Source organism: Cavia porcellus, unplaced genomic scaffold (genome assembly GCF_034190915.1).
Source record: "Cavia porcellus strain 051 isolate PalLab524CR breed Dunkin Hartley unplaced genomic scaffold, mCavPor4.1 scaffold_1, whole genome shotgun sequence".
In the NCBI taxonomy this organism is placed as follows: domain Eukaryota; kingdom Metazoa; phylum Chordata; class Mammalia; order Rodentia; family Caviidae; genus Cavia; species Cavia porcellus.
The window spans coordinates 81,828,600-81,840,092 of record NW_026947484.1 but is presented as its reverse complement, the minus strand read 5'-3'; the positions used below and the strand labels follow the sequence as shown (position 1 = coordinate 81,840,092).

Genomic DNA, 11,493 nt, shown 5'->3' with positions numbered 1-11,493 from the left:
TTGTTCATGAATGAGAAAATACTTTCTTGAATCTTTTCTTGCAACCAAAACTTATTCTGCTAGCTAAAGCCTTTCTTTTTCTTTTCAATTTGGGTAGTCATCTGTGACCTGCTTTTCTTCCTTTTTAATATTTCTTCTTCCCCAGTAAAAAGTTAGCTTTGGTAATTCATTGCCAGAAATTCTGATTTCATAACTTTGCTCTTTTAATTTTCTTTAGCTAGTGTTGTTAGACCGGGTGTGGTGGCACATGCCTCTAGTCTCAGCACCTAGGAATCTGAGGCAAGAGGATTGCCACAAATTAGAGAGCAGTCTGAGCTACATGATGAGACCTTGACTCAAAATCACAAAGCAAAGCAAAAACAAAAAAATTATTTCAAAAGTCAATGAAATCATGAATATGACCTTTAAAATTTTTTCACAACAATCAGAAAACCTACCACTCCCAGAAAGGCAATATTTCTCTCTCTTTTAATGTATAAAATATTCAAGATCAACTCAAAAGTCCTTTAAAATGAAAGTGTAAAATGCTACTTAGTGCCCACATCTATTGTATAGAATATTTGCATAAATTTATTTTTAAAAACAAACTATACCTAATTTGCGATGCATTGCCAGGATTACTCGAGAGTTCAAACAGAAATTTTAAAGATGCAGTCATGGAATATTTCCAAGAAAGAATATTTAAAACTATATTCTTTTCTCATCAAGGCTAGAGTCACACTTGGGTATTGACTGTTGCCTCAGTATGCTAGAGTCCTTGAAGAGTAAAGTGCTGACCTTATTCACTGGCTGTGGACTTCGTGGCACAGTCAGCCTCCAGGGTAGTAACATGCTTTGGAAAAAAAATAAATTAAAAAAAACTATATTCTTTTCTCATCATTAGTAGTTTTAAGTGTATTGAGCATTTATCAGCTTGTGATATTTGATATTAAGTGCCTTAAAAATGTATATACTTTCTTTGTATTCAGCATTCTCTTTGATTAAGCAATTCTACCTGAAAAAATGGTCCTAAGGAGACAATCAGATCACACAAGAGTACAAAATACTTATACAAGGATAGTCATACCACATTGTTTATAACACGTGAAAAATTTTTAAAGTCTGAAATTCTCTTGCACAAATGAATTATGTTGCATCCATAATATGAACAACGAGGCAGTGTTTTATATCTATATGGCTCCATAACAACTTGATCAACACAGAAATGTATTGAATGCCAGAAATAGTTTATAAAATTGGATATGTTATGATCTTACTAATGTAAAATTGAGTGTGTGTGTACATGCACACCATATGCACACATGTATATCTTGAATGGTTGTATCAAAAAATTAACTTTGATTTTTTTGTTTGGTTATTTCCTTAAAAAATGTTCTACATTTTGAAAAAACTTATGTTTTCTTTTGAAAATCTTATGGGAAATGTGAAGCTAAATGTATATAGTCATTAATGTCAGACTAGGAGTACAACCCAGACACTCTAATTCCTTGTCTAGTGCTTGGTCTCTCATATCTCTGCAGTTCTGGAAATAAGAAATGTGAAGGAAATATTTCCTTCGTGCAGTGAAGACCCCAGTATTTGCTGCAAGATTTTCCTGCCATGTGGGGATTCCATAGTGAAGCTCTGACTTACTCTGTTTCCAGACAGTGTTTTTGACTCTGAGTCATGGCTGTAATGTGAGTGTGAATGGTAATATGAGCCCGCAGTTGTGCATGTAGCCTCAACCTGGGCACTCCCTGGAATTTGATCATTCCGGTTCTCTTTCACATGGTTCACTTCCTTCATTTAACTTTGGTTAAGTGACATGTGCTGAACTGAAGATGTTGAATTCCTTTTTAAAATTTCTTTTTCTTTATTTTAACCAATACAGAAATATGTAAAAGTCACATATTGTTGAGGTACTAGGCAATGTTTCACTACATGTATTTATTATATATTAGATGAAACATCTGTTTTTTCAAATATTTGTCATTTATTTATGGTAAAATGTTTCAAAATTCTTCTAGCTTTTTAAGTAATATAGTACATTTATTCTTTTTTTTTTTTTTTTTTTTTGTGATACTGGGGATTGAATCCAGGGACATTCTGCCACCGAGTTATAAGCCCAACTCTTCTTATTTTTTACTTTGAAACAGGGTCTCACTAAGTTTTCCAGACTAGCATCAAAATTTTGATCCTTGTGCCTCAGCCTCCTCAGTATCTAGGATATCTAGACCTATGTCATCACATTCAGTACGTTATTGTAACCTATAGTTGCCCCACTGTATAGAAACACTGCAGAACTTCTTACTCTTAATACTGTAATTTAGTACCCATTGCTCAATCTTTCTGCATCTCTCTCCCCATCCCAAACTTTAAATCCTTTCATATTGAGAATTCCTCCGATTCCGTACTTGAGTTGCAATCCTCTAATCAGAGGATCAGAAACCCTAAACTATAAGCCACTTGCAATTTCCTTCATAGATAGGCAGAATTAAAACTGAGAATTTGAATAAATATTTAGAAATATTTAGTACAGTTGTAAAATATACATATTAACTTTTTTCAGAAAATTAGTCCAAAGACAGAGATTCCTTGCTTTGTAACACGCCCAAAGCATGGGAGAATGATTCATCTGTTCAACAGCATTTCATTCAACAATGTGTACCCCATATACTCTGTTAGGAGATGGAAATATAAAAATAACAAGACATAGTTTCTACCCTAAAATACAGTTCAATGATGGTTGGGGCAGACAGGCAAAGTACTACATTAAAGTGGGAAAGATACTGCACGGCATGTAAGGATAGGATAATGTGTAACTCAGCAGTAGAGTGCCTCTGGGTTCAATTTCCAAGTAGTTCCTAAAAGATGGTGAAGGTAGGATAGATCCAGTAGAACTCAAGAAGTAAGTTCTTTATGAGCAAAACCCATATTTGCTAGGGTAGCGAAAGGAAAAAGGGTCTTGAAGGTAGGGAGGGGAACAAGAGGGAAAGCATAGAGTACTGAGAAACATAATTTGTGAGAACAAAAGTTGGTTTGGAATTTCTGGAGTTTAAAGTAGAAGGATTATGATAAAGAGAAAGACAAAAGTTGGGCCCCAACTTACAATGCTTCAATCTAGAGAATTTTCAACTTTTGATGGTGCAAAAGTGATACAGTCAGTAGAAAACGGCTTTGAATTTCAATCTTAAAATATACACAATATTCTCTTACAAAATTTGGCAAGTAATATCAAACCAACTCTCAATCAGGCATGTGACCACAAGGGTAAATGATCAATACTGTACAGCAGAGGTGGTGAACCTGTGGTATGTGTGCCACAACGAGTGTTAATATCAGTGAAACTCTGAAAGTTTACCAGCTCTGCTCTGAGGTCTACTGTATTGCCAAGCTATGGTGTTCTATAAACTAGGTATGTTAAATACATTTTTTTGCTTATAGTACTTTAAGCTTACAATTGATTTATTGGGATGTTACCTGGTTTTAAGTCAAGGAACTAAACAAGTCTTGACTTTGGCATGAAAACTATGAATAATTCTTTTAAAAATTCCATTAGGAAAGTAACAGATACAAGTAATCTCCCAGAACTTTCTTATAAATGAAAGGACAAGCAAACTTCAAGAGAACCAAAATCACTAAGCATACATGGAAATAAGGCATGAGGAAGAATCAGTAGCAACAACAGAATTAGAGGACTACAAATGGAATTTTTAGATACATAATATAGAAAATGCATTTATGCATTAAATTTGTAAAGAAGGCTAGGCATGCTGGTGCACACCTATCATTCTGGTGCTTAGGAGGCTAAGGCAGGAGGATCACTGAGAGTTCAAGGCCAGTCTGGGCTGCCCAGTGAATTCAAGGCCACCCAAAGTACATAATGAGACCCTGTCTCAAAAAAAAAAAATTGTAAAGAAGTAAAGCATGGATTCACAACAGATAAATGTGCAATCAGAGACTATAGCAAATGACAAGACATATCTTTTAATGCAAACAACTTGATACATTAGAAATGAAAGTCTAATTATGAAAATTTTAAAAATTAGTGAGCAAGTCAACAGATTAGATGTAACAGAAACAGAATTGGTTAACTAGGATTAGAACCAAAGTGCCTATAATTAAGAAAGAAAAATCAACAGGAGGAAGAGGAGGAGGAGAAAAGAAAAGAGAGGGAAAGGAGAGGAAGAAGAAAAAAGAGGAGAAGGAGGAGAAATGAAGAAGAAATTTATAATGTAGAAAGGGTGAAAAGATTTAATGAATGTCTGATTAGAGTCTCAGAAGAAAAGACTACAGAAAATGAAGGAGGGCCAAATTAGAGGCGATAATGACTGAGGAGTTTCAGAACTGATAAACACATGAGTCTGCATATTGAAAAAGTACCCCATATATCATGTCAAGTTTTTTAAACAATTCATGATTAGAAGCATCACAATAAAGACACTAATACCAAAAGTAAATTTATATTAAAATCATTGTGAGAAAAAAGAGATCACATTTAGAAAGAAATTAGTATCAGGCAGGTTATATATTTTTTTCCAATTATTGAGGTAAAGCACACATAACATTCACAATCTTAAACATTTTAAAATGCACAGTTCAGTGGCATTAAATACACTCACAGTTTTGTGCATCTATCACCACCAGCTAATCTCTATTGCTCTTTTCATCTTATAAAAGTGACATTCCATACCCATTAAACAATAATGCGTCACCTTGTTGCAGCTTGGCATAACTAACACCATCTTGTGCCCTGTATTTGACCAGAAGAGTGAAAAATTATTCAAGGTACAAATCCCATGAGAAAAGCAGAATGAGTTGGACTCACCAAAGAGAAAAACAAACCTACTCTACAAAGAAGCAGGATACAAGTGTCAACCAAAATTGATGTAAGATTCTAGCCAAATTGTTTCCAACAGGATGGCTTGTTTTACAGTTTTCTGTTTTAAAAGCTCTGTAAGTTTCTAGTTCAGCAACACTTGGTGGGACTCTGAAATGGAGGTCTATGCGAGTAGTCACTGAGCTCAGCTAATAAAATTCCAAATTTATCAGTTAGACTGCTTGCATTCCTATATGGTTTATGAACCTACATCAACCTCTTCTCCTAACTCCTAGCAGTTATAATTCTGCCCTCTGTCTCTATGATTTTGATTACTGTAAGTACTTCAGTAACTGGAATCATACAGTGTTTGTCTTTTTTGTAGTTGATTTGTTTTACTTAGCATAAGATCCTGAGGTTCATTCATGTCATTGCAGAATTACCATTTTGAGGCTGAATGATTATTAATTGTATAGATAGGCAAATTTTACTTACCCATTCTTTTGCCAATGGACACTCAAGTTATTGTTATATGTTAGCTATTGTGAATAATGGTGCTGTAAGCATTCATGAACAGATGTGTCTTGAAGACCTTGCTTTCATTTCTTATGAGTGTATTATACTCAAGAAGTGAAATAGCTAGATCACATGGCAATTCTATTTTTAACTCTTTGAGGAATTGCAATACTTTTTTCGATGGTGACTGTATAATTATACAATTACATCAACAGAGCATAAGGATTCAAAATTTTCCAACACTTTTAAAAAATTTTTGCCAATACTTGCTACTTTCTGGTATTTTGCAAGTAGCCATCTTAATGACTATGCAGTGACAGTTCATTGTTTTGATTTGCATTTCTCTATTAAGGGATGCATTTCTCATCTAGTGATGTTGAATGTAGTTTCATTTGTATAAATAGCTAGTCAAGTCATTTACTTATTTTTTGGATCCTGTTTTCCAGCAGGAAAAAATATTCTCTATGTAGTCTGTATTAATCATTTATCAGATTTATGATTTGCAGATATTTCCTTCGACTTTGTGAGCTGCCTTTTTACTCTCAACAGTTGCATACACAAAAGTTTTAAATTTCATGCATTCTAATTTGTCTATTTTTAGTTTTGTTGTCTATGCCTTTGATGCTATACCTAAGAAATTCAATGTATTGAAGTTTTCCCCTTATGGTTTTTATTATTGTCTTTGATGTTAGGTTTACACTTTTCATCCATTTGAATTAATTTTTGTATGTAGTTAGATAACGGTCTAACTTCATTATTTTACATGTGTATTCTTCAGCACCACACTGACCTTTTATTATTGATGGTCATTGCATTTGACCATTTATGTGAGGTCTTATATTTGTACTTTGTGAAAGAAGTGATAATTTGGAAGAAATTCTCTCAGTCTTAAAAATATTCTTAATAGAATAAAAATTAAGAGGGAAATGAACAGTGACCACAGGGATGACAGCAGAGAAGTAATCAGACTGAATAGGGGAATGGGCATCAAGGGGCAGAGCAGACTTCTGAAAACCACAGAGGTAAGTCAGTCCCACAGTTCATGTTTTTTTTTAAACAACTGTATTAGGAGTCTGTCAATTCCTAGTTAATGCTGATAAGCTATAAATGAATAAGCTATAGCACTCAGGAACCAATTTTAAATAAGCAGACTGAGATGTGAGATTTACTGAAGAAAAAGCAGATTCTCTGTGACCTGATGGCAGGTGACTAGATAAGTTACTAACCCTTCACACCTCGGTTGATCCACTGAAAAATGACTGTAATAATAAAGACCTACCCCATAAGATTGTTCCAGGACTTAAATGAGTTAATACTTGTAAAGCATTTCAGTAATGTGTAACAGAGCTAACAACTCAACAGATATTAGCTATTATTATTTACAAGTCAGTGTCTCAATAGGTTTCACTGTTAATTTATTATGTGAATCATAAGTTATTATATATCTCAAAGTCATATCACTAATAAAACCAAAGAATATTAATGTTTCAGTTGCATTTGTTGAAAGTTTTGTTGAATAACTAAGCCTCCTTTGTCACTCACTGTAATTTTAAAAAATTTTCTGGCTATATTATTTATGTATTACTTTTTTTTTTAAGTTCATCTTCTTATTACTTAGATATTACAGGGCCTTTTCCTAAACAATATTTGTGACATCATGAGTCTGATACCAGATTAGGTCTTTTTTCTTAGCAATATTCATGATTTGATGTTCATGATATTCATGAGTTTGATGTCCTAGCATTTTCTTTCTTTACTGAAAAGTCATGAGAATAAATTGATCATCATAAGCATTAAAATAAAAGTATTTATCAATGGAACTCATGTGTTATAACCTCTCAGTTTGTAGAACCTCAAGGGACTTTGATATAAATAATTTTCTGATATATTGATCTCTTAGGTTAAGAACTCTGGTAAATGGCTGCCTAATTTCTGTACTTGAGGTGAGGAGGGAAATGGAGGAGAGATTTGATTCAGGTAAGGGATATATGTTCTCCGATAAGAAGGCTTTTTAATTTGAAGAGCACTTTCTCTTAGATGTTCTTAACCAAAAATCAATTCAAAGTATCTCTGTCTGAAGTCCAAATTGTGAACGAGCATTGGTTATCCATCAGTTGAGCAACCACAGTCAAGGAGAAGGGTGTGTAGCACTCTGGGGAAAATTCTAGGAAGTCATTTGCTTGTAAACTGGGCAGACAGCTCAAAAATTTTATCTTTTGTGTATTATTTTCTCCACTCCCATAGGTATAGCCAAGTTTTCGTTAGTTCAAAAGTTCTGATTTATTGCGTAATATGTTTTCAAATCCTCTCATCATGCTGAGGGTTAATTGTAAGGCACACTCTGCAAAAAGTTTATTAAAGTATCCCAGTTGTTAGCTGCAGTGAATAGAAAAGTCACTGAACTTTCTATGGAGATAATACAGTTTTAACAAGGGTGGAGGATAACTTATTCAGGCCATATTTTTTTGGTAATTGGTTGTTAAAACCCTGGGATCTGCTATTGATGCCTACTTACAATTTTTCATTCTTTATAGCAGTTGTTCTTAACCATGAAATGATATAGATTCAAGATAATCTTCTTACTTGTCTAATACAAAAATTAGAAAAATGAGGACAATGTAGGATGACTCGTGAGAATAAAATGGCCAAATATCTCCTTTTGGAAGCACTGACATTTACTGTAATGTACTTTCACAAAGTACATTTACTGTGATTTACTTATCATTCTTAGTGAATTGATAAAAGAGATGATTAAAATCCTACATCTATCCTGTAAACTTAACAGCATTAGTATTACAGTTCTGTGAAATCCATAAATACGACAATTTATCAATTCTTTGAAAGGCTATTAATTACATGTGTTCATTATCTAAATGAGGACCTTCATGACATTTTGGAAGAATCCCAATGAGCCTCTCAAGTTTTCTTTTATTGTGGCCCAGAGTACATACTGTATCCTCACCTGATTCAAAATAAAGTTTTCTGAAAGAACGGTAAAAAAACCACTAGCAAAATACAGACTCTTCAGGATCTGCAATCAAGACACTTGGGAAATAACAAGTGAAGAATAAAAGAAATAGATGTCCAGGAATCAAGAAAGAGCTGGTAGAAAGATTAGAAACTATACATAAACTGAAGACAATGCTAACAAAAGAATAAAGCAGTCCCGAATGCTAAGCCCATCTCCTGGGGAGGAGAACCTGTCTCCACTAACAAAAACTAAATAATAAACAAAACAATAGAGCATGAGAAAACAAGGTAACAGAATACCTCCAGAAACTCCCAACTCTACCAAAGCTAATCCATGGGGCATGGATGAGAAGAAACTCAAAAATAAAAAAACAGAATTATATAAGGTGATTACAAAGGAAATAACAGCCAAACAGATCAGTAAGGTGCTGAGCAAGCTGAAACATGATATAACTAAACAAATAATGGACTTAAAAAAGGATCAGTGGGCATAAAAAACAAAAGAATTAAGAAACCTAAACAAAAAATGATGCAAGACATGAATGACCATTTTAGCAAAAAATTAGAGTTCATTAAAAGGCACCAAACACAAATCCAGGAGATAAAAAATTGTTTTGGAAGCCAAATTGGCCATTGTGGGGAGTGAGTGTCAGACAGAAAATAAGGCAAATGCAGATGACTGTGTATTCAGAGGTACCTTAAAAATAGCAAGAGATCAAGGAAATCCAACAGCTGCTAGTTGATACAAAAAAGTCTAAGACTAATGTAATTAACAAACAATCAGAAACCAGCACAAATAGCATAAGAAACCTATTTACAGAAATCATAGAACCTCAGATAGCCATGATTGGAAAAGAACTCCCTGAAACATTATAGTCAAAAGCTCAGAAATCCAACATAAGGACAGAATCTTAAAAAGATTTTAGAAAAAGACAACAAATCACTTGCAGTGGACCCTTGACTTACAATATCAATTTGCTCATGAAGGCTGGCTGTACCTCAAGTCAGTTGTAAGACCATTTTTTCCATAAGAAATAATGGAGTATATTCCAAACTCTCAAAGCATCCCTTAATAATTTTTTTTAAAAAGTATTGTATAATGTGCATAATTTACCAATAATTTTCCAAGTCTATTCGCCAAAAACATAAAATGTGCCTAGCTTACCAGAAACAATAATACTCTACTCACATTCAAATTGACATCTTTGGCTTGCAGTAAGGGAGGATAGAATGGAAGGTGGTTATTGTTTGGAAGGAGAGTCCCTTCCATAAGAACATCAGGAATCTGTCTCTTTGGGATCCTTTCTGTCCTTGGGAGAGTCTATAGCCCGCTGGGACCTGTTTCTGGTTCACTAGGTCTCAATCTTTTCAAAGCTAAAAACTGACCTTAGGTTGTCTGTTTCTGTCTTTTCTTTAAAACTGTTTTGTAGTATGACATGACATTGTCATTAAACAAGCAAATACAGTGATTGAATTTTTATCTGTCTGAGTGGGTCTTCTCTACACACTTGTAGCTCTGTCCAATTTTTTTAGGATTTCCTTTATTTCAGAAGTACTATGTCACACTAATTCTTGCTACTCCCCTCCTTTTCAGAAAGTTCGTCAGTTGTCATTCCTCATTACTGAAGTTTCTCTGTAGACAAGTCCTCCGAGTGTTCCTTCACCAGTTCCTCAACATCACCACTGTCTACCTGCAAGCCTGTGTACTCTGCTATAATGACAGTGTCATCAACCACAAAGTCAACTGAAGGCTTAGGCTCCTCTATATAGCTTTTAGAGTCTTGCTTCTATATAATTTTAGGCCACATTTTCTTCCAGGAAGATCTCAGTGTCCTTAGAGACATTGGCCCAGGATTTCTCAATCCCACACAACAAAGGATATTGTGATGTTGCTTCCAGAACACTCTTAAGAGTTAAATCTATATCTGAGACCATCTGGAAGCGCTTCAGGAACAGTTCCTTGGTGTATAGCTTCTTGAAGCTAACTATAATCTGCTGAGTAGAGAAGTTGTTTTAGGTGGGAGGAACTTGACTGAGAGCCATAGGAATTCTTTGGCCAGTTCTTCCAAATCTCATGGATGAGTAGGAGAATTGTCTGTGATGGGGAGAACCTGGAGTGGCAAACCTTTGTCCTCTAGATATGTTTTAACAGTAAGACAGAAAGCCACCCCAATCCACTCAAGAAAAAGTACTCTTGTTACTTAGGCTCTGCATTGGATCTTCACATGATCTGTAGCCTATTTTTTATGACTTTATGTTTTCTGAACACTTTAGAGGTCTCAAAGTGACACAATTACTTAGCTTCTTTTTTAGCTTTTTGAGAGCATTTTGAATAGCAGTTATTGTAGCAATTATATAAAGCACTGGCCAAAATTACATCCACAGATCTGCATCTGGCCTCAGACTGATGCATATTTTCAATTATATACACTTTTCTGGTATTGCAAGTCTTTGTTTACAACCTAACAACCAACTGGCATTCTTGTCATAACTCAATACTTTGCTCATAAATTAACCCTAAAATTCTAGTCATAACCCAAGTTGTTCATATGTGATACAGATCGTAAGTCAAAGGTCCACCATATAAACTCACAAGGATTACAGTAGACTTCTCAATACAAGCTTAAAGGCCAAGACACCTTGGAGTGAAGTGTTTCAAGTCCTAAAAGAAAACAACTTTAAACCCAAACTAATATATTATGCAAAACTCAAAATTGATAGAAAAATACATCTTTCTATGACAAAGAGCACCTTAAGAAATTTGTGCCCACCAAATCCACACTCTACAAAATTTTTAAAGATATCCTAAAAAGAGATAGTGAAGCCAACAGTGTCAAAAAGTCTAGTGCAATAGATTCAGTAGGATGAGCAGTTAAGAAAAGAGAAAGAAAAGAAAATGACAACAGAAAAATAAATCAGCATCTTTCTCAGTGTAAATGTTCTCAGTTTCTCAATCAAAAGCCAGGTGTGTTTGTGTACACCTGTAACCTCAGCACTTAGAAGGCTGAATCAAGAGGATTTCGGTGAGTTCAAGCCCACCATGGGCTACAGAGTGAGTGTAAGTTCAGCTTGAACTATATAGTGAGACCCTATCTTGGTATTAAGTTTAAAAAAAAAATCAAAACAAAGAGAAAAAGAAGAAACAGATTGGCAGATTAGTTCAAAAACAAAGCTCAATGGGATGCTATATCTAAAAAAACATTTAATTT

General features: G+C 34.4%; 1 non-coding gene across 1 annotated transcript; it reads left to right on the top strand.

The window, feature by feature from the left end:
* Positions 1-702: 702 nt before the first annotated feature.
* Positions 703-833, top strand: LOC111757523 (small nucleolar RNA SNORA3/SNORA45 family). Its single transcript, XR_002791850.1, has one exon. It is a non-coding gene; the product is annotated as a small nucleolar RNA SNORA3/SNORA45 family (small nucleolar RNA).
* The last annotated feature ends 10,660 nt before the right edge of the window (positions 834-11,493 follow it).